Source organism: Malus sylvestris, chromosome 1 (genome assembly GCF_916048215.2).
Source record: "Malus sylvestris chromosome 1, drMalSylv7.2, whole genome shotgun sequence".
NCBI lineage: Eukaryota > Viridiplantae > Streptophyta > Magnoliopsida > Rosales > Rosaceae > Malus > Malus sylvestris.
Genome location: NC_062260.1, coordinates 15046671 through 15072122, shown reverse-complemented (window position 1 = coordinate 15072122; position 25452 = coordinate 15046671). Strand labels below are relative to the sequence as shown.

General features: G+C 38.8%; 1 protein-coding gene and 1 pseudogene across 1 annotated transcript in view; both read right to left on the bottom strand.

Moving 5' to 3' along the window:
* LOC126618569 (soyasaponin III rhamnosyltransferase-like) overlaps positions 1-25452 on the bottom strand; it is a 41288-nt gene that overhangs the window by 7384 nt on the left and 8452 nt on the right. The gene's annotated exons all lie outside the window — the stretch shown is intronic.
* Positions 5672-6462, bottom strand: LOC126618699 (uncharacterized; annotated as a pseudogene).

Genomic DNA, 25452 nt, shown 5'->3' with positions numbered 1-25452 from the left:
GCCGGCCAAAATTCAATTGACACACTCCTGGCTTTCAAAATTCAATTATTTTACTTTATATAAACTTAAAAAAACATAATCGGCATCCAAATTAAAGTTTAGTCTTATTCTTATGTGTAAGAAATTTAAAGTGTCAAATTCGGCACATTATTCTTCATCATTTTATTCACTTCCTTTTTTTTTTTAATATCCTAAATAAAACCTCCAAATATTTTACTAATTAATTATATATAAATGATTATGGTGTGTTTAAACTTCTTTCATTAATTACTACATATTTTCTACACTCACAATGTTTGCCAGCTCGCTATATAATCAACTTAAATCCATCATGCAATGCATTTCCTTCCAATTTTTTTGTGATAAACTAATAGATAATTGACTAAATAAACATCCTACAAAGTTTCATTAAAAATTTCCAAGTTTTTCTTACAATTTCCGTGGTTTCCATGTAATTTTTATCGATATCGATATTATCTCGATATTTCCATCGATATTTCCGTGTTTTCGGACTACCGATATTTCCGATATTACCGATATTTTCTTCCTTGGTTATAACTGATAAAATCAAAATGGCATCTCTCCAAAATCCCCTCTCAAAATTTTAAATTCCCCCCAAAATTTTGTTACGATTTAAAAAAATAAAATAATAATTGTTTGATGATTTTTTACAGCTATAATCTTCGACCCTATAAGAATGCATTGAATGAATTCGATCTTTAATTTAAAATATTTACACTATTGGATACCACAAAATATTATTTTATACTTAATGAAAGTATAATATTAACTCTAAGTGTTTGTTTAATCTACTGTTTTAACGCGATATGCATTCTACGAAACTTTTTTTAACGATCCAACCGTCAAACTTATTTGTAAACACTCCGAGATTGCATACACAAAAAATAGTAAAAAAAAAACATTTAGAGATTACGTAACGGGATAAAAGTTTTCAACAGTTATAAAAAAAAAATCACAATTTAACGGTTATAAATAAAAAATCACAATTGCTTTCTCTATTATCTAAATGCATTCGTGGAAGTTACGATTAACAAAAAATAAAAGGTTGGATCAATATGATAATCATTGATCACTAGCTAACAAACAACAAATTAAACAGGTCGATGAGATTGAACCTATCGTTATTAAATTATTTAAATAGTTGTATTATTAGTTTGAGTCTTTTAGGGTACTATATATATCTTTTTATGGTTAAATAGTTTTTGGACATCGCAAAGTTGAAGTTGAGAGTACTGGAGAAAGACGTGGAAGCTATTAGTATTTGACAAAAAGATCAAAATGAAATTAATACATATATTTATATATCATATCTGTATATGTAATATATGTGTGGAAAGATATTCATCCATTGGTGTTGATATATCAACTTCAAAGAATGAATCCTTATTGATTCCCGATTGTCAAGTCAAAGTGCTCATTCCCATTGCTGCTTAACAAATAATTGTTAATACAACGCATTTTATGCAAGATTGAAATGTATTACTTAGGGTAGAAACAGGAAAGTACTATTGAAATCCCACATCGGTTGGAGAAAGAAACAAAGATCTTCAATTTAAAATATTTACACTAGTGGATACCACAAAATCTTATTTTATACTTAATGGAAGTATAACATTAACTCTTAAGTGTTTATTTAATCTACCGTTTTGACGCGATACACATTTTACGAAACTTTTTTCAATGATCTAACCGTCAAACTTGTTTGTACACACTCCGAGATCGCATACCTAAAAATCACAAAAAACAAACATTCAGAGATTAGGTAATAAAACAAAAGTTTTCGACGGTTATAAACGAAAAATCATAATTTAACAGTTATTTTAGCTTCGATTTTGATGATTTTTTACAGCTACACTCCTCAACCATATAAGAATGCATTGAACGAATTCGATCTTCAATTTAAAATATTTATACTAGTGGATAATTTTTTATACTTAATGGAAGTATAACATTAACTCTTAAGTGTTTGTTAAATCTATCAATTTGATAGGATATGCATTCTATGAAACTAATTTCAATGATCCAACCGTCAAATATGTTTGTATATACTCCGAGATAGCATGTGTAAAAAATCACAAAAAAAAAAACATTCAGAGATTAGGTAACAGGATTGTGAGTGAAAAAAAAAATATTTAAACCATTTGTTTATTTATTTATTTATTTTTAATCAATATAACATTTTAAAATATGAAGCAAAAGAATTGAAAAACTTACAAATTGAGGGGAAGAGAGGAGAAATATTGAAGATGAAGAGAAAACGAGTAAAATGAAGATGAGGAAGAAAACGAAATATGAAAGAACAACAAATTGAAAAGCGTTTGGCGTAAAATGAATTTCTGTTGATTATAACCGACAGAATACTAAAATAATAACCACTAGCATACTAAAATAATAAAATAATCAATTTATGTTGGTTATAACCGCCACCAATAACTTAAAAATCGCCACCAGTAACTTTAAAAACCGCCATAATCTGTCAAAAATATTTATAAAAAAAATTCAAAAATAATGTCGATTATAAATGATAGGAGTTTTATAATATCTGCCAGGAAGTTATGTCGGATATAACCGACAGGATTTTTCTAATATCCGCCACTAATTAAATAATGTGTCGGATATAATTTATCCGACGGTATTTTTCTAAATCCGCCACCATCATCCGCCACCTCTATATTTGTGACACTTGTCTCCATATACACTTAACACATGTTTCTGTTAACAACTCTTAGTTACTGCTATTAATATGAGGAGATCCGGTTTGGATCTCTCCCATCAAAGGTCCAGGATCAAGTGATCCGGACCGTTGAAATTTATTCCAACGGCTACAAACAGGGAGTCCTCTAAAAGTTATAATAATTGTAGCTGTTGGATCAAATTTCAACGATCTAGATCACTTGATCCTGGGCCTTTGATGGGAGAGATTCGGACCGGATCTTTTCCCACTAATATGCACCTATAGATAAATTTTGTGTACCTATACATATGAACCTATGTATAGTGTACCTATATATATTCATATACCTTTAAAATGTCTATTGTTTATTGTGTCTCTCATATTGCACTAGTAAAAAAAACACTTTGCGCGACGTACATATATTCGTCGCGCAAAGTCAAAAATCGTTGCGCACGGGTTTGCGCGACGTAATCTTCGTCGCGCACTAACCGTCGCGTCAAGGTAGTGACACTAGGGTTTGTGCTACGAAAAATAACTTGCGTCGCGCAAAGTGGCTTTGCACGACGCACAACCTACAACGTGCAAAGTACTTTGCGCGTGATAGGAGCATATTTATGCGCCTTAGTTAGCTTGTTCTTGTGCATTTACATTGTTTTTCCTTAGTTAAAGTAGTCTTTTAAGCTAGTTTTATGTGTTTTCAGGTTCTAAGGGCAAAGTATGCAAAAGGATGCATTTTGGAGCATTTTGGACGAAATTGAAGATGATGTTTCCTACCTGAACAAGGTTTCCTAGTCGAAGTAGGAAAGCGCCTAAGTAAAAGATGGAATCCTAGTTGAATTAGGATTCCTAGTGAAATAGGTTTCCTAGTGAAATTGGGATTCCTAGAAGATAAAGATTCCTACTCAAACAAGGTTTCCTACTTGGAGTAGGAAAGTCAAAATCCAAATGGTCTCAAGAGAAGCAACAGAGAAGTTTTCCAAGTCCAAGAAGGAAAAGGATTCCAAGATGAAGAAGGAAAGACAAAGACATGGTTTCCTAATCCTAATAGGCAAAGTTTCCAAGTGAAATGAGGAGTCCTTATCCATTTAGGGCACCTTATCCATTTAGGACACCTAAACCTTATCCTTATCCCTTAGTGCCGCACCCTAGGCCTTCTAGAAACCTGATTGCCTTGCCTTGCAAGGCCATCTAGAAGCCTTATCCTTCTAATCCATTCATGCCGCACCTAGGAAGACCTTTCCTACCCAAAATTTGATTGTTTTAAGCCCTTTCCTGATGGGATTTAATCCTCCAAGTCCTAATCTGATTTGCTAGACTTTTAGGACCCTATAAATACATGGTGCCGCACCCTTCACATTCACTACTCACCACAATTCACAATTCACTCCAGAAATTCACAAGAACCCTTTGCCGCACCAATTCACTCCCATTCACCATACAATCTGACCTTGCCGCACCCCCCACCCTTCCTAAACACTTCTACCTTAGTCCATACTCATCCACCCATACATATAAGTCCCAACCTGTCCCTAAAGTCCTTTGCCGCAGCAAGGAGGAGGAGAGACTCGTGGATGCACCTGCTGTCCAAATTGGATCGTCTAGGTGTTTTCTTTCCTTGGTTTTTAATGTCTAAATTTATGTATCTTTGCTTTGCGAGTATGAGGAACTAAACCCCCATTGGCTAGGGGGGGATTCGAAACCATGATTATGCTTGCTATATGATTTGATTACTTTCAATTGCGTTTCATAAGTTGTGAATTCAATTTACTTATCTATATGAATTACATTGATTTGTGTGTGTTGGTTGAGAGTGCACGCTTAATTATCATGCATAAATTGAATGCTAGGATATAAGGAAATTTCACCTAATCGTTATGGACTTATATTCACAAGTAGTAAAGGTTGATGATCTCAATCGCGTTAAGTAAATTCTTGGCATAAGTTTCATGCAATCATAGTAACAAGTGCTTTGTCAATGCTTATGGTTTTCATAGAACTTAATGATTCTTGCTTGTATCTCTATTATGCAATCATGTAGGGGACTTGTGGGGAATGTTTTGGGTTGTCGTATGCAATCATCCAATTCAATAACGTTAGGAAAATCTGAAGGTTAATTTAAGCGGACCTAATTAACTTGGGGCGTTGAGAATTCATGGTTTATTGAAAAGCAATTGGAAATCGTTTTGAATGCAAGTATAACATGTGTGGAGATGAACCCCTTAGCTAGCCTTCCATCCATTCATTTAAATCAAATTCGTTTTTAAAATCTGTTCTAGTTTACAAAGTTTTGTTTTGTTTTTAAATTCGTCCAAAATCAATCCCCCTTCACTTTGTTGAGTCATAGTAGTTAGAATTCACTTTAGTTTGTGTTTTTAAGTGTCTTAGGTCAAGTTAAAACCAATTTTCGTCCAAGTTTGTGTCTAGTGTTCAAAACTGCCCAGATTGTGTTTTTAAGACAGTTTTGAGTGTTTATTTGCTGTTTTGAGTCTTTTGGTTTGTTTTGGTGTTTTAAAGTTTAGTTTTGCATTCTTTGAGTCTAGTTTAGTGTTTTAACTTGTTTTTACGTATTTGAGTCAGTTTTCAAGTGATTTAGCAATCCCTCCTAATCCCCGGCCTAGAACGATCCCTACTTACATACTTGCTACAATTGATAAAAAGAGGGTTAATTTGAGTGCTTATATATTTCACATCAGCGCGACGTACAACGTTCGTCGTGCAAAGTGACTTTGCGCGACGCACTGTCTACATTGTGCAAAGTGACTTTGCGCGACGCACGTTGTACGTCGTGCAAAGTACTTTTGCGCGACATGCGTCCTACGTCGTGCAAAGATACTTTGAGCGACGCACATCCTACGGCGTACGTCGCGCAAACCCTTTTTTTTAATTTTTTTAAATTAGTGAAAAATAATTTAAATTTTTTTTTTTGATAAATATTGTAATTAAATTATAAAGAATAATTAATTAACCAAGCAAAAATATTTAATTATAAAATATCTGAAAATGTACATACAAGATGTTTGAACAAAAAAGAAAAAACTACAAGTGAACTAGGTTTAATATATCAAGCTACTCGGTATCGACAGGGCAAGGTGGCTCTGAGGTCGAAGGTGGGGCATGATGAGGTGCTAGTAGCGAGATTTGGAGGCCAGACGTCTATATGGCTTGTACAAGTTCTTGCACCCTCCCGACATAGGTATTCAGCTCCTCGGCCTGGGCCCTCAGCTAAACCTTCATCTGCGCGCCCTCAGTCCTCAGCTGCATCACTTCCGCCTTCAATGCATCGACCTCTACTGTGTTCGATCTAGAAGAAGAAGCACCTGTCTCACGAATCCGCGCTTTCCCCATACCCCGAACAACCTTGCCACGACGACGACCATAATTCTGATTCAGGACATCAGTCATGATCAGAAAACCTGCATCCTCAGGTACCATGACGTCCTTAATTGGGGTCTCCGGGGGAAGCTGCGATGCTACTTCATGGAGAACAGTAGTGCTCTTTTCCTCCATAGTAACCTGTAATAATAAAGAAAAAACATATAATGTTTAATAACAAAATATAAATAATATTTGAACGATTCATACATATAAGAATAATAACATATACTTACATGAAGCTGCTTAGTGGTCTCATTACCAGGTCGAACGTAAACGTCCTTGAACATGTCGATCTCTGGGAACTTAGAACCCTCATGAAGAAAAAAACATTAAGAAAATTTTATTAATCAATAATAAAAATTAAATTGTATAAAGTTTCAAAGTTAATATACTTTTACCTCACGTCGTGCCTCAAGCCTATATGAAGAAGGCTGCGAACCAGAATGGTGGAGAAGTGTCTTTGACTCCCGAGCTTTCTGGCCAGCAATAGATTTCTTCTGTTAAACACACAATATACATGTTAGTGCGACTATTTGAAATAAATTAATAAAAAATGCTTAAAAAATAACATCTACAATAATAAATTATTATTAAAAATTGGAGCCTTCTAGATTAAAGATTAAATTTACAAAAATATCCCTAACTTCAAACGTTAATAACTCTTTCGTTAGAATTCCGTTTCACGAACGGTTTGCGTCCACGCGTTCATATGATCGAGCTCTATTTAAAAATATAAATTTTGACCTCGAATGGTCTACAAATTTTAATTAATTAATTTCCAAACTTCAAACTTTGTAACCAGTTTAATTTAAAACTAAAATCAAACAAATTAATATAATTTCTTCAAAAATAACATAAAATCTCAATAATACTAATACATAGATTATAATAATTTCTGGAAACAAAACTTTACAATTTTCCCAATTTTATTTTCGTAACCGTAAATCGATTTATTTTCGATTTTCTTCACATATTCATAATTATGAATATATAATTCATATGTTTAAATTTTCAGGGTATTACATTCACCCCCCATTAAAATAAATCTCGTCCTCAAGATTTCAACCATCGAATAACGAAAAGGAATTAAAATTATTTCCACCATTCCTTTAATGGTGAATGATATCATAATCTCAGTCTACGATTTTATTTAGGCTCCAAAATAAGCATCCAATGAATAATAATTGTGATTCTCACCTACACTTTCAGATTTCCAACCACATTCATTGGCAAAATAAATATTCCATACACATTGGCAAAAATAATATCAACCTTAAACCATAATTCTCGTTGGCTAAATAAATACCAAAACATCAAACCACATCAACAATTGGCTAGATATATACTAGCATAATAACCACGATTATCATAAATTCCAGCCATAACCATCTTCGATCAATTAAATATCATAATTTCAAGCCATAATCATTAATGGCTAAGTAAATAGCAAAATTTCAACCAACCATTAAAATTTCCAATCACACTCACTAGGTAATGGGAAGGAGTTTAAAACCAAATATGCAATACCATTAACATTGAATGAAATCAATCACCATTAACATTGAATGAAATCAATCACCATTAACATTGAATGAAATCAATCTCATTCTATGATTTCATTTCATATCCACCATTAAACTAAATTACCCATAGTAAATTTAAAACCTTATCTTTTTCTTTCTTTCAATTGGTTCTCTTTGAAATTGCTTCGAAGTGTAGAATAAATTTGTGAGCCACACTTCCAGAGCACTATTCACATTTCATCAATCAAGGAAGAGGAATTTATATATTGTACAACTTTATTGGCCAACAAAACTAATCCTTGTTAATCACATAGTCATGAAAATATGTGTTCTTCCTCAGGTTTGTTCGCAATATCAAATCTAACAATAATAACTCATGACTATGGTAACCAAACCAATCCAGTTTGTATTTACAAGCTTTCCTCAACAATTATTTCCATCATCCGTAAATACACAACTGGGAAGTCGTTTATATTAAATGAACTCAATGCTTCATTCCATAATTTTACTCATATCTGATAGGAGCATATTTATGCAACTTAGTTAGCTTGTTTCTTGGCATTTATGTTGTTAGTTCGTAGTTATTTTAGTATTTTAAGCTATTTTCGTGTGTTTGTAGGTCCAAAGGGTTAATGTGGCAAAGAAGTGCATTTTGGAGCATTTTTGGGCATGGAATGGATAGCATATGCTTGGAGCAAAAGGAATGGACGAAATTTGAAGTTTATGCATCATCCTCTCCCTATAAATAACCATTTTAGCACACTCATTTCACCCAACACATCCATTCACCTACCACTACATCCACTCATTTCACCCAACACATTTGTTTGTACCATACTTGACCAATCCCGAAACTACTGAGCACCGGTCAACGTTATACAGTCAAAGACCCAGAAGAGCTTCCCTTCAACCAGGAGGCCAATCACAATGCGACACGTGTCGACATCAGAAGCCAATCACAGCTCGACACGTGTCAACATCAGAAGCCAATCACAACACGACACGTGTCAATGTCAGAACAAAACTAGAAACTCTCTTCTATAAATAGGGATCATTCTCCCACAATAATCTTTAATGTCATTTTGTACTAAACTATTCACTAGAACTCATAAAATGAGAGCTTGAACCTATGTATTTGTGTAAACCCTTCACAATTAATGAGAACTCCTCTACTCCGTGGACGTAGCCGATCTGGGTGAACCACGTACATCTTGTGTTTGCTTCCCTGTCCCTATTCATTTACGTACTTATCTTCACTAGTGATCGAAGCAACCAAGTGAAGGTCATAAACCTGACACTTTATGTTGTACCAAAGTCCTCGCTGATTTTATGCATCAACATTTGGCGCCGTCTGTGGGAAAGACACTTACTCCCACTCTCTTCAGCTTTGTTAAGCTGGTTTCCACCGCTCGTACACTTTCTTTTGGCCAAACATCTCTCTCCAACATGGGGAGCGAAAGAAGCCATAGCACACAGAATGACACCCCCATTGGACCTAGTATGAAGCAACGAAAGCAGGAAGGAAACAGAGTTACTCTTCAAGCTAAAGTCGATGAGTTAGAAGCTCAGAACAACAAGATAGTGATGAGGAACGAGGTCCTCCAGGAGCAGTATGAAAAACTTTTTGAGATGTTTCACGAGGCTAGGCATGCTCAAGCACACAAGCTCGTCACCCCTGCTGAGGTCAACAATCATCTGAATGCCCCCCAACACGGAGGGTCACCGATATCCAACACGGACATCCCTGATAGGGATCGAGCTACACATCAATGTGATAATCAACATGAGACTTCTCTCAACCCAGCTGCTTCAACCCGAAGCAGAAGGAGTAGAGGAAAGCACCTCCTCACAGAAGGAGTGGAAGGATCAAAAGTCGTCTATCGCGATTGTCGAGACTTCCTAAAGTAACGTCAAGAGAATCCCATCCACATAAGCTCGAAGATCAATGACCCAAGAGTTTTTGAAAGACTCGGTCCTCTCCCACGACCCAGGCCATCAGTTAATCTAGGGAATGGGCAACAAGTCCCAGAATAACATGAAGGTACAGGGGACTTGGAAATGTTCCGACATACTCACTCTAGGAGTCAGTGTGACGAGTCCAAGGAAAAATCATGCTATCTTGATCAAACTTTCCTACTTCCAAGAGGCGATGGGGACTTACAGAAGAAAACTTCAGTGATGCACAACTCCACTCAGGACCCCCTCGTCCCACAGCTCCTGGAGGAAGTAAACAAGTTGAAGGCTGAACGTCAAGCCGAGATACCTGACTGGAACCAACCCAGGCCTGGCCCCCTCACAAGAAGGATCCTCAACACCCCCCTCCAAGCAAAGACAAAGCAGAAGCTTGACTTACAACTCTATACTGGAAGGGAAGACCCGATTGAACACCTTAACCTCTTTGAGTCCACCATGGTATACCGGAGACACACCGATGAAGAACGGTGCCTTCTCTTCCCCTCCACCCTCTCTGGCGGAGCTTTAAACTGGTATTGCCGTCTTCCACCCGAGACGGTAGACTCATTTGAAGAGTTGAGGAAGTTGCTTGTCTCTCAACACATCTTCCAGACCGATCGCTTGCATTCCGCAGATGACTTATACACTATTCACCAGAAGCCGGACGAGTCATTACGAAAGTATGCTGGCCGCTTCAGCCATGAGTATTCCCGCTGCGCTGAGGCAGATGACAAGACCACCCTCAAGGCCTTCACGGCAGACTTACGTGACTGTTTCTTCAAGTACATGATCAATGTCAACACTTGGAAGACTTACTCTGAGGTGATGGCACAAACTTACAACCATGCTTCTGCCGAGGCAATGACATATCAAGGGAAACCCCCTACAGTCACCCCTTATCAGCAAGTAGGGAGTGGAGGCCAGATCCAACCGAATGAAAAGACCTCAACCTTCCAAACGGTAGCAGCACACCCCCCGGCCTCATTTAATGCTTCGCCAAGTCAGCAGACATATCAATCCCAGGGCAAAAGGAAAGATTTCCATCCTCACCAATCTCATTTTAATAAAAAGAATAAGGGGCACTATCGCGATAACTCAGTATATCGTCACAATAACACCCATCCCCAGGCAGTCAACGCAGTGGGCCAATCGCGTGTCAAGACAGGCCCTACCCCAAGGTATGAGACATACACACTTTTGAACGCTACATGCGCGGCCATCTACCTTAGTATAGCTTACCTGATACCAAAGCCAAAGCCAAGGCAGCCAGATTACAAGTCCACGAAGAACACGGGCGTGTTTTGCTGCTACTACGAGTATAATGGCCATGACGGCGAGAAGTGCATCATCCTCCGTGATCATATCGAAGCTTTGGCACGTGAAGGAAAAATTGATCAGTTCCTCCTTCACCCTCCAAGGGATAACCGTAACCAACGCCAGGTGAATGTGATATACTCCATAAGCGGCGGCACACCCATGTATGAATCTTCCAATAGGGCCATGAAAAACAGTGAACGAACTTTGAGACATGGCCATCAAGTGTTTCACGTGGAAGACAACAGGGGAGGCAAGTATCACAAACCTAACTGGGATCCAATATGTTTCTACCCTGAGGAAGAAAGAGGTATCATCTACCCTCACAACGACCTGCTGATCGTGGAGGCTCACATAGCAAATTTTGATGTGAAACGAATCCTGATAGGCACAGGTGCTTCAGTCAATATCATGTTTGCTGAAGCTTTCAAGGCACTTAATGTAGCTGAACACTTGCTCGATCGCTCGATTTCTCCTCTGATAAGCTTCTCTGGCGATATCGTGCAACCTTTAGGGAGTATACACTTACCCTTCACCATTGGTACATGCCCCTACACAGCTACTATTACCACTAACTTCCTAGTGGTCAATTGCCCGACGGCATACAATGTCATCTTTGGGCGCACAGGCATCAATGATCTCAAGGCCATGGTATCCACACATATGTTGTTGATGAAGTTTCCAACCCCTTTCGGCAATGGATACATCAGGGGAGATCAACTTAGTGCTCGATCATGTTACAACACTTCAGTTAAGCAACAACACCTGCATGTCCCCAAGGAGACCCTCTCTATACATAACCAGGTAGTAAAGACCAGTCCAAATGAAGCCAACTCGGATCTTCATGATGGCAACAGTCAACCCGACGACCCTCGAGATGACTCATTCACCCAGCAAGCACAACCTGCTGAAGAGTTAGAGAATGTCTCTATCTCCAAAGACCATCCAGATCGCATGGTGAAGATTGGCACTGATGAGTAGATTTTATATTATATATTTTACCCTAATCTTAGTATATTTTGGTTAATATATTGGAAGAATTTTGATACTTTGAATTGTATTTTCAATATAGGACTTCAGACTTCCTCTGGAGAAAAACAGGATCAAATGGATGAATTTTGGAGTAATTCCAGTTGGAGGACGTTCGTGAGTCACTTAGCTTGATTGTATCAAAATTTGGGATTTTTCCACCAAGCGGTTATTTTCTGGCGATGAAATAAAGAAGCCGTGCGCAGTGCTGGAAAATGACGTTTTTGGGCTTAAATGACGTTTTTGGAGCCCAAGATGACCTCGGATGGGTTCGTGGCCTTCTGGAAAAGTGTTCAGAATATTCCAAACATCAAATCCAGCTATATTGGGCCAGTTTTGGAGCAGCTTATGGGCCAAAACGTGGCTGTTCAGATTTTAGACGAATTTTACTATTTTTATTTAGGGTTTTTATTAATTTTAGTGCTAGGGTTTGTGTGGTGGCTTAGCAAATATATTGCTTGGCCGTTTACAGTTTTGGAAGACGCTTTATTTTATGCAATTTTGGGGAGACAGAGAGAAGTGCTAGGGTTTTGAAGATTTTCTACTTGAAGGTGTTTTCAATCATTTTCTTAATAGATATTTCTATGATTTCAATTATGAATATGCGGAACTAATTTCTTTTGCTAGGGCGAAGCCTTGAGCCTTAGCATGAATATGTGATTTTTATTTAATTTCTTATGATTGATTGCATGCGTACTTTGAATTGTTAATCACCGGGATAAAAACTATCTAATTGTTTTAATGCCTGATCACCATTAGGATCTTTAGAAAAGTAATCTGATGCAATTTTGGTCGGAAGGTTCCCTGAAATTGACGCTGGCTTCTTGTGATTAATAATTGTAATTTCTCTTAGGATGAATATCACGTCTTAAGGATTGCATGGTTTTTCAAAGGATTTTCATAAAGCATAATGAGTCTTTCATGTTCAGATTTGATCCGAACGTCCGAATGGGTTGCATGTTAGATATACGTTCTATGTTGGAGGTTCCAAGTAGAATATGAATTAGGAAAATCTAACCTTCAAAGTAGCATGTATAGATCATAAGTAATGGGTAAAAATTCATAAGATTGCTAGGTGATGGTGGAACCCTAGTGCTTTCTTAATTTGATTTTCTCATAACTATTTTCTTCTCTCTAGTCCTAATATTGCAAATTGTTTATTTTAATTCATTAAATTCGTTTTTATTTTAATTAGGTTATCAAATCAATCACTTCAATTTCTACTCTACAATAATGAAATGGAATCTGATTTGTTCGAATTATTTAATAATCCCTGTGGAGATGACCTTGCGAAATCCGTTTATACTACAATAACCTTGTGATTCTTGCAAGTAAAATAGGAGATTTAAGCCCGTTCACATGAGTAGTAAAAATCCCTATCATGCACCACTTTGTCACCACCCCTTCGGTTGTCGCTGATCTCCTTTTTGCAAGAGAACGCCGAGGTCTTCGCTTGGTCATATAAAGATATGCCGGGCATCTCTCCCGATATCATCTGTCACCACTTGAGTATTGATCCCAAGACCAAACCAGTAAAACAGAAGCGAAGATCTTATGATGTTGAACGATACGAGGCGATGAAAGCAGAAGTTGAAAAACTCAAGGACATAGGCTTCGTCCGTGAAGTCAATTACCCAACATGGGTAGCAAATGTTGTCCTTGTTAAGAAAAATCCGACCAAGGAAAGTCTCCTGCTTCAAAAGGTCTTGTGGAGAATGTGTGTCGACTACACCGACCTAAACAAAGGATGCCCGAAGGATAGTTTCCCCCTTCCTCTCATTGATAGACTTATAGACTCTACGGCAGGGTGTGAGCTCTTGAGCTTCATGGACGCTTATTCAGGATACAACCAAATCCTCATGAACCCCTCAGACCAAGAACACACAGCCTTCACTACTGACAGGGGACTATATTGCTACAAAGTCATGCCCTTCGGTCTAAAGAATGCAGGAGCAACTTATCAGAGACTGGTCAATTCGATGTTCACCGAACAGATTGGGAAGAGCATGGAAGTTTACGTTGATGATATGTTAGTTAAGAGCAAACATGCTAACCAACACATCACCAACCTATCTGAAACTTTCACCATTTTAAAGAGGTATCAAATGAGGTTGAACCCCAACAAATGTGCCTTTGGCGTGGGCTCTGGCAAATTCTTAAGCTTCATGATTAGCCAACGAGGCATGGAAGCTAACCCCGAAAAGATCAAAGCAATCCTCGACATGAAAAAGCCAGTAACTTCAAAAGACATCCAAAGCCTTACTGGCAAGGTGGCAGCCTTAACCAGATTCATCTCTAAGGCCACAGACAGATGTGCTCATTTCTTCAAAGCACTCAAGGGAAATAAAAAGTACATTACATGGACGGAGGAATGTGCCAAGGCATTCAGGAACCTCAAAGAGTACATGAGTAAAGCCCCTCTGCTCTCCAAACCAGAAGTTGGTGACACTCTCATTATCTATCTATCGGTTTCGGCTTCAGCAGTCAGTTCTGTTCTTATTCGAAATGACAGTGGTGTCGAACGGCCCGTCTACTATGCTAGCAAGGCCTTACAAGATGCGGAGACACAATACTCCAACATTGAGAAATTAGCTCTAGCATTGGTCATGTCTGCTCGAAAACTTCGCCCTTATTTCCAAGCACACGCCATCATCGTGCTTACCAATCACCCTATTTGACAGATACTCCAGAGTCCTGACACGTCTGGGCGAATGATCAAATGGGCGATAGCATTGGGTGAGTTTGACATCTCCTACAAACCAAAACCAGCCGAAAAGGGTCAAGCAGTAGCAGATTTCATCGCCGACTTCACATATCCTGTTGACATTGCTTCTACACCTGAAGCAATAGCTTCATTACCATCGGAAGCTCAGAAGATAGAATCAACAACCCCAGCATGGAGTCTGTATGTTGATGGCTTATCCAACCAACAGGGCTGCGGAGCAGGATTAGTCCTCACTACCCCTGACAAAGTGGTGATAGAATACGCTATTCGTTTCAAATTCAAGGCATCGAACAACGAGGCCGAATACGAAGCCCTTTTAGCAGGCTTACGTTTGGCCAAGCATCTTGAAGTTAAACAAATTGATATCTTCAGTGACTCCCAATTAATGGTCAACCAAGTCACGAACAACTTTGATGCTAAAGATAGCTCCATGGCAGCATATCTTGCGCAAACACGACTTTTGCTCAAGCACTTCCACTACCAGATCACCCAAGTTCCTCGAGCGGCAAACAGTCATGCAGACGCTTTGGCCCGCCTCGCCTCGGCAGTGGAAGACAAGATTGGGAGAAAAATTCATGTCGAATTGTTGGCAGCACCAAGCACCATGGTCGCGGAAGTGTGCAATTTACAACAAGGAGATAGTTGGATCACCCTAATTTATAAATTCCTTGCCCATGACACCCTCCCAAATGACAAAGTTCAAGCTAAGCAGATTCGATACAAGTCTGCTCGCTACCTGATCATTAATGACCAACTCTACAAGTGCGATTTTACCCTGCCCTACCTAAGATGCCTTACACCTGCGGAGGCGGAAATTGTCTTTCGGGAAATACATGAAGGAGTCTGCGGAGATCATGATGGGTCTCGATCCCTAGCACACAAGACTTTTCGCCAAGGATACTGGCCAACACTCCACCAAGATGCCATCAGAATATCTCGCTCATGTGATAAGTGTCAACGCTACGCAACTATCCCTCACTCTCCTCCTGAGCCGCTCACTCCTATGATCAGCCCTTGGCCCTTCGCCCAATGGGGACTTGATTTGATCGGCCTAATGCCTGCAGGGAAGGGCAAGGTTCGCTATGCAATCATTGCAGTTGACTGCTTCACAAAGTGGGCTGAAGTAGAACCCTTGGCAACCATTACTGAGGGAAAAATAGAAGACTTCGTATGGAAGAACATTCTCTGTAGATTCGGCATTCCCAATGCGATAGTCACGGACAATGGGCGGCAGTTCGACAACAAGAAGTTCAAGATGTTTTGCTCTAAGTTCAACATCAACTTATGTTTTGCCTTTCCAGCCCATCCTCAGTCTAATGGACAAGTCGAGGCTGTTAACAAAATAATCAAGCGCACTCTGAAAACTAGCTTGGACAAAGCTAAAGGTTGTTGGCCAGAATTCGTACCCCAAGTTCTTTGGTCATACCGCACTTCATATCGGACTTCCACAGGAGAAACTCCATTCTCACTTGCTTTTGGTACAGAAGCAGTTGTCCCGGTTGAGCTTGAGCAAGCAACATATCGAATCCAGAATTACATGCAGAATGAGAACGACAAACAACTCACCCTCAACCTGGATCTAGTCGAGGAACACAGAAATCAGGCTCACCTGAGGAATGTCACCTACAAGCAGCGCATTTTCAACTACTACGACTCAAGGGTCAAACCTCGCTCTTTCAAAGTGGGAGACTGGGTACTGAAGAAAAGATTACTCTGTGATAGGGTCCCGAGTGAAGGAACACTCAGTCATAACTGGGACGGACCGTTCGAGGTCGTCGGCATCAGCCGCTCTGGCTCCTACAAGCTCAAAAACTCCGACGGCAAGACCCTTGGCCATCCATGGAATGCTGACCACTTGAAGTACTATTACAAATAGACTCACATTGTACAAGTGTTAAGCTACAGCCGTTCGGCATCCTATGTAACAAAGACCATTTGGTATGAATTCAATAAAGAGGTGATTTAGCCAACTCGGCCCTAAACTCTTTTACATTCTGAGCAATGAAACACTCAAGTGTTGAAGCTTCAACGTAAATGTTTCCAATACAAAACAAAATCTAAGTATGTGTCAACAAGACTATACAAAGGATCTACATCATACATTCCAACACATTCATACAAAAACATCATACATTCCAACACATCCATACATAAGCCAACTGTGCTTCGAAAGGGTTCAACACACTTTGTGTCATTCGACATTTGCCACAATGTGCCTCGACACCTTGCCCTTATTATCACCAACTAGGTGATGAAGGAACTCACCTTCGTACCACCAACTAGGTGATGAAATGTACAACCCGTACTCTAATATTATTTGGAAACTTGCCACCCTTATCACCAATTAGGTGAAGAAGGAACTCATCTTCATGCCACCAACTAGGTGATGAAATATACAACGGGTACTTTCCTTCATGCCACCAACCAGGTGATGAAATGTACAACGCGTACTCTCCTTCATGTCACCAACAAGGTGATGAAATGTGATGAAAGGTGATTAAGGAATTCACATTCGTACCACCAACCAAGTGATGAAAGCAACCCACCATTCATTCCACTAACTAGAAGACGAGTGGTACAACTTGTACATGTGAACTCCTAGCATTCACAAATAATCAAAAACCATCAAGCTTTACAAATCAACTAGGGGAGCACTTATGCCTAACAAGAGCTATAGTCACCAACAAAGTCTTATTGCAAGCCAACAATGGCTTCAGTGCATGGTATACGAAGATCAAGCTCTTTAGCCCTCTTGCATCTGCTTCAGACATTTCTCCTCTGTAACAATGGAAACACTACAACTCATAGAAAGCTTCACACGCTCTTGATCAAGACTGTTCGAAGCAAATTCAATTTATATGGTTCATCCAAACCTTCGACTACTACAAGATGTGGCATGCATCACAATCTCTCGCTTAACAGTATGGAAGCAAAATTTGTATACGTTGTCTCTCCCACATTTTCAAATTTCTAGTTTTCCCAAAAAAAAAAAAGAGAAAAAAAAAAGAAAAAAAAAAGAGAGGAAATTGGAAATTGGGAAATTCAACAAAGCTTCATCAATGGAACACAACTACAATCCTCAAAAGCTTCGCACTATCTTCATCAAGATAGTGTGAAGCAAAATCAATTTATGGTGCCAACAAAAGCTTCATCAATGGAGGACAAATATCAATCTCAAAAACTTTGCACTATCTTCATCAAGATAGTGTGAAGCAAAATCAATTTATGGTGCCAACAAAAGCTTCATCAATGGAGGACAAATATCAATCTCAAAAGCTTCGCACTATCTTCATCAAGATAGTGTGAAGCAAGATCAATTTATGGTGCCAACAAAAGCTTCATCAATGGAGGACAAATATCAATCTCAAAAGCTTCACACTATCTTCATCAAGATAGTGTGAAGCAAAATTAATTTATGGTGCCAACAAAAGCGTCACCTATAAAGCTTCAACCCCAAAGCTTCACCTATAAAGCTTTAACACCAAAAGCTTCACCTATAAAGTTTCAACCCTTCAACACCAAAATTTCACCTATAAAGCTTCACCTATAAAGTTTCAACATCAAAGCTTCACATATCAAGCTTCAACCCCAAAGCTTCACCTACAATACAAAATTTCAACACCAAAACATATAAAAGCTTCACACACTCTTCATCAAGATAGTGTGAAGCAAAATCAATTCATGGTGCCCAACAAAGCTTCAACCTCAAAGCTTCACCTACAAAGCTTTTAAATATATATATATATATATATATATATATATTATTTTTATTTTTTATTTTTTCGGAAATTCGAAAATTCAAAAATCCGGAAATTTGAAAATTAAAAAAAAAAAAAAAAAATTGCCTAGGTCTCCTCTTCTTTGGGCCAAACAACTTTCATAACAAATATATATGAAGAAGGAGTTTTGGGCTACCACTTAGAAAGGAAATGCCTCATTCGTTAACTCCCTCGACTAGAGACTTGGGGGACTCCTACCATATGCTACTGCACCTTGATATTCGGAAGTCTCACGACCACTTAGTGACTTGGATTTTTCAAGTCTCCAAACGAGAAGTTTTCCTCACTCGGGAAATTAAGGTAGCACTACCTCAACCTACATGCTTCACTCACAAAGTTTCAACATACAAGCTTCAACAAAAGGAAAAATTCAAAGAACTTAGTGAAGAGGGCCTTGGTGTATTTAGCACAATACGTTGAAATGAAGCAAATCTTGTTTATTGATATTTCCGATAAGTTACAAATATGTACTTATACATGAATCAAAATAAACAAACAAGAGGGAGCCTTCACAAAGGTTGCTCAGGGGAAGTCTCAGCAGTCGGTAGAGCCCCAGAAAGAGAAAGCACCGGAGGGTGGTTATCCGGAGCCTCAGTACTGGACAGAACCCCAGAAGGAGGAGGCATCGGAGGTTGATCATTTGGAGCTTCATTACGCGGTACAGCCCCAGAAGACGACGGCAATAAATGCCTTTGGAACAAACCCATAAACCGCTAATGATCAAGTAAAACCTGACCATCAGATTCCTTCATCTGGTCAAGCTTCCTCTTCATGTTTGTAGCATAGTCATGTGCGAGCCGGTGCAACTGTTTATTCTCATGCTTGAGCCCTCTAATCTCCTGTTTGAGACTCATCACTTCAGCAGCCAATGATTCAACTTGGCAGGTTCTAGCAAATAGGCGTTGGGCCATATTAGACACATAACCTGCACACTGAACACTAAGAGCCAGAGAATCCTTAACAGCCAACTCATCAGACCGTTTGGAAAGTAGTCTGTTATCTTTGGGAGTGAGAAGGTTCCTGGCCACCACCGCAGCGGTCATATCATTCTTCATCACAGAATCCCCAACGGTAAGAGGACCAGTAGGGGATATGAAGGATGGGCGTCATATGTTGTCTGGAGAAGGCGTGGCTGTCTCTTCTCCAAGGTTCAAGTCAAAACGACGGTCGGAGGGGCCAGACATTTTCAAAGGTGTTGAAGAGGGAAGAGGTCAGACAAATCAAGATCTTAGAAGTGCAAGAATGGAGCTTCTACTGGTGGAGATTCAAGTGTGCTGTGGAACTTAATGCCAACCTCTATAAAAATTTGCACTTGACGGAGCTTCAGGAATAGAAGAGGCGTTTGCTTTCTCGAAAGCTGAGCTGTTCAGAGACCACGAGGGCCGATCTCAGAAATCGAAGAAGCACCTGCTTTTTCAGCCTCGTCAGCACCTGTCACATGCACACTCAGCTTTGCGGAAATTACGGGCAATCTGTCGAAGATTTCTGGTGAAGTAGAAAGCACGTGAATCTTACTGTTCAATCACCACTCTCCACACGCACCATCAACTCCTCGGGTACCATATATAACTTTGCCAAAGATCTCTGACAAAGTTTAGGCACGAGAATTTTGAAGTTCCAGCTACCCTACTATTACCCACAAGGGTAAATGAACAGCACCACTGCTTGACAACTGGAAAGTCCCTATGTGTGTCGACCTCCGTGTTCCGTGGCAAGACAGGCTAGCAAGAACGTCCAACCTTTACTCACATTCGAGAAAATACTCTCAACATAATTACTTGCTCTAAAACCGAAGCGGCACCGCTTTCCGAATCTCGAGAGCCAGATCCCCGACGGGATTGCTTGTTCGAAAACCGAAGAGGCACAGCTTTCAGAACTTCGAGAGCCAGATTTCCTTAGATAAAGTTTGTCTGTAATATTCACACGCAACATCAGCTTTCCAGATACCACATACCACTTTTTCAAAATGCTCTGACAAAGTTAAAACACGTGAAGCTGGTAGCTCCCACTACATTGCTGTGACCAAGAAGGGTAAAGGAATAGCATTACTACTTGTTATTGGGAAATCCCTATATACATCGACCTCCCTCCTCAACGGACAGGCAAACCTGCAAAAATGCTCAACCCTTTCTCGTATTCGAGAATGCACCCTCAACATAACCTCTCAAAATACTCAGCTTTATTTCCCCCCGATAATACCTGAGCAAATAAGCCACACCAAGAACAAGAGTATCTCATATCATGCGGGTCGAAAGCAAGAGTATCCCATATCATGCTTTCTCCTTGTCCTTGTCTTCGTCCTTGTCCACACCTGCAGGACAAAGAGAAAGAGAGCAGTCAGTCGGAACCTGAAATCAAACCTCCAATCTGGAACTGACTGCCTGAGACCTTTGCCTGGTTACTTACTTAGCATTGCTCTCGAGAACTCATCCTCAACTGCTGTCAAGGTCATGAATTCCACCGGCACATACCTCATGACAGTTGATCAGATATTGGCTCTTTACACTGACGCTGCCAAGCGTGGATGAGTCACTATGAAGGAATGTTCTGAAGGACCATTTAAATGCAAAGGTTGCACACCACTTCTGCCATGCAAAAGATTGAAGCAGAAGGTTCAACGGTGAGCTGAAACAGATCACTACAGCACGACACCCTTCCATACCACATTCATTATTCCGTCAACAGCAAAAGTATCCCATATCATCAAGGTCGAACGTACTCTAGATTTGATGAACTTGTTTTGACCCTCAAATTCTTGAGTCAGCTTTACACTCTGAAGGGAACCAGAAAACCCTTCAGCACAGTTCAAGAATAAGCCTGTGGAAAGTTACTTCTTCAAAAGCAAAAGTATCTCATATCATCTCTTCTCCATTTGCTTCTCCTTATCCTGGCAGCTGAATGAGAGACAAGGAGAAGGAGAACAATCAACCGGAAGCCGAAGTTGAACCTCCGATCCTGGGTTGCTTGCTTGGAAGTTTGACTGATTACCTTGTCTGTCACCTCTTTCGGCAGATTTCCTAGCTCGGCGACTTGGGGGACTCCTACTATAGGGTTTGTATCGCACTTGACCAAGCCCGAAACTACAAGTAAGCTTCAAGTGAAATTGATACATTACCTTGTGCATCTTCATCGGTTAAAGATACCACCCATGGATGGAGGAAAAGTACTTCCAGAGAAGATGCCACATCTACATATGAGACAGATAAGGCACGTGAAAATGATACCACACTTCAGTACTTAGAAGTTTCGTGATTACTCAATGGCTTGGATCTTGCAAGTCCCCAACCGAAAAGCTTCCCTCACTTGGGAACTTAGGGGAGCACTGTTTGTACCATACTTGACCAATCCCGAAACTACTGAGCACTGGTCAACGTTATACCGTCAAAGACACAGAAGAGCTTCCCTTCAACCAGGAGGCCAATCACAATGCGACACGTGTCGACATCAGAAGCCAATCACAGCTCGACACGTGTCAACATCAGAAGCCAATCACAACACGACACGTGTCAATGTTAGAACAAAACTAGAAACTCTCTTCTATAAATAGGGATCATTCTCCCACAATAATCTCTAATGTCATTTTGTACTAAACTATTCACTAGAACTCACAAAATGAGAGCTTGAACCTATGTATTTGTGTAAATCCTTCACAATTAATGAGAACTCCTCTACTCCGTGGACGTAGCCGATCTGGGTGAACCACGTACATCTTGTGTTTGCTTCCCTGTCCCTATTCATTTACGTACTTATCTTCACTAGTGATCGAAGCAACCAAGCGAAGGTCACAAACCTGACACTTTCTGTTGTACCAAAGTCCTCGCTGATTTTGTGCATCAACAACATTCACCTACCACTACATCCACTCATTACAACCACCCAACACATTCACCTACCACTACATCCACTCATTACAACCACCCAACACATTCACCTACCATTACAACTCCATACACTCCTCTCCCTAGCCTATAAATACATCCACCATTCACCATAACTAGGGATCCATAGAAAAAGACTTTACATTCATCCATATATTCCCACATCCCACAAACACATACAATTCCATTCCCTTGCCGTGGCACTCATCCAACCAAAAATAGAACACAATCCACTCATCCACCCTTCACCATAACTCACCTATATCCATCCACCACCATAATTTACCACTTATCCATCAAACCACACCTTGTGCCGCAACAAAGAGAAGAATGAGGACCCTTGGACGTGCTTGCCATTCAAGTTTGATTGTTGGAGCATTTTTAGGTGTTTTCATTCTTTTGTTTTCAATGTCTAAATTTGTTTATCTTTGCTTTGTGAGTATGAGGAACTAAACCCCCCTTAGCAAGGGGGAATTCAAAACCATGTTCATGCTTGCAATATGATTTGATTACCTTCAGTTGTGATTTCATAAGTTGTGAATTCAATTTGTTTAACTGTTTGATTGATAACTTATTCGTGTATGTTTATTAAGAGTGCACACTTAGTTTGCATGCATGAATACGATGCTAGAGTATAAGGGAGTTTCACCTAATAGTTACAAACTTATATTCACAAGTAGTGGAGGTCGTTTATAAACGATCGTGTTAAATAAATTCCTGGCAGGAGTTTCATGCTCATCATAGTAACGAATGCCTCGTCAGTACTTATAGTTTTCATAATGCTTAATGATCTTTGATTGTATCTTTATTGTGATATTCACGTAAAGAACTTTTGAAGAATGCTTGAATTGTTGTATGCGTTTTCCCATCCAATTCAATAACTTAAGGAGAACTTGAAGGTTAATTTAAGCGGACTTAATTAACTTGGGGTGTTGAGTTTCATGATTGATCAAAAGAACAACTGAAAATTGGTTTATGTGCAAGTATGTCATGTGTGGAGAAGAACCTTCTAGCTAGCCTTCCATCCATTCAATTTACTCAAATTCATGCAGATTTCATTAGTTCTTTAATTTACTTGTTTTGTTTTCAAATTCTTCAAAACCAAAACCCCCTTTACTTTAAAGTGTTTTATTAGTTAAAATCTGTTTTGATTTGTGTTTTTAGGTGTCCCAAAAGTGTGTTAGAGTCCAAATCTGCCCAGTTTGTGTTTTTAGGCAGATTTGAGCGTTTTTAGCTTGTTTTGAGTCCTTTGAGTTTGTTTTAAGTTCTTTGAGTCTAGTTTAGTGTTTTTAACTGTTTTTTATATGTTTTTAAGTCAGTTTAGAGGTTTTAGCAAGCCCTCATAATCCCCGGTTTAGAACGATCCCTACTTGCATTTATACTACAATTTGACAACAAGAGGGTTTAATTTGTGTGTTAAGTTAATTTTCGCATCAATATCCACCAATAATAAATGAAGAAAACTTCATGGTCTTTCCACCATTTCAAATTATAATAACCAAAACATAACCTCAGTTTATGATTTCATTCTCATTCGATGAATCTTCATACGAAATCCCAATCACACAAATTGGAAATTTAAATCATAATTATTGGTAATACCACTTACCGTTTCTTTTGGCAACACCAATATCAGAGATTCTGGTCATAAACAATATTGGCAAAATAAAATGTCAAATTTTAAGCCATGACTATTGTGGCTAACAAAATATCAGAATTTCACGCCATAATTCGTTAATGGCAAACCAAACCAATCAAATTTGTAATTTATAAACTTTCCCCATCAATTCTCCTCATCAAACATAAAAACTCAACTGGAAAACGTTTATATTAAACGAACTCAGGATCTCATTCCATATTTTCATTCATGTCCACCAATAATAAATGAAAAAATCTTTATGATCACTGTCAAAACAATGTTTCCACCACCATTTTTTTTTTCAATCAGCTACTAGTAGATTGGAAAATATTGTAATATACCTAGCCAATACACATCACATATTCTTATTACTTCAATAATTCATTCTCACAGCCCACACATGGAGCTTTTCTCCCGAAAACACTGGGTCTTTATGCCCATTCAATCACTTTTCCACATTCCATTGGTCATTTGGCCCAAATCCACATCCACAGGCTTTTTTTTTTTTTTTTGCCCAAATCAATATCCATGGGTTTTTTTGCCCAAATCAACATCCTCGGGCCTTTTTGCCCACATCACACATCTTCGGGTCTTTTGCCCATATCACACATCCTCGGGTCTTTGTGCCCATATTACTCATCCTCCCATTCCACGGGCTATCACGCCCAAATCGACATCAACGGGCCTTTTTCACCCAATTCAACATACACGACATTTTCTACCCAATTCAATATTTCTCACTGGCACAAGTATAATACAACTCTTCCATCTACATGTCACAATTCCACTATCATCTTAACATTCAAATATTTTCATAACTCATAACATAATATCAATCCCATTTAAGATTTATCTGAGGCTTGAGTCAAATGCTCATATCCAAATAAATTCCTTCACATTCAAATAAACCAAGTTCACTTCATTTCATGATGATTATATATATTCCACATAACTTACTCATTATTCAAAGAACTTAGAGAATAATGCAATATCAATGCAAATAATAATTCCTACTATCGGAATTTTCATAATCACCATGGAAATTGCACCACTAACACAATGCAAATCATATACATATCTCACATATATATGGTTTCATGTAGAATACCTAGGTTTTTACAGTGTACATTGAAGGCATTAGACTCATTGATGGGGCGATATTATACTATATATTTTACCCTAATCTTAGTTATAATTTATTGGTTATTTTGGTAGATTTTGATACTTTGTTATATATTTTCAATGTAGAACATCCGATTTCCTCTGGAGCAAAAAGTATTCAAATAGATGAATTTTGAAGTGATTCCAATTGGAGGGGATATATCGTATGCAACTTTTGGAGAGAAGACTTTGGGCAAAGCTTAGAGATTTCAAGACTTTATTCTACAAGGTGTTTTCATTCTTTTTCTAGTTTAATATAATTCTTTTGATTTTAATTATGAATATGCGTAACTAATCCTTTTTGCTATGGTGAGGCCACGAGCCTTAACAAGAATATGTAGTTTCTTTTCAATTTACTTATGATATTATGCATGCAAGTTT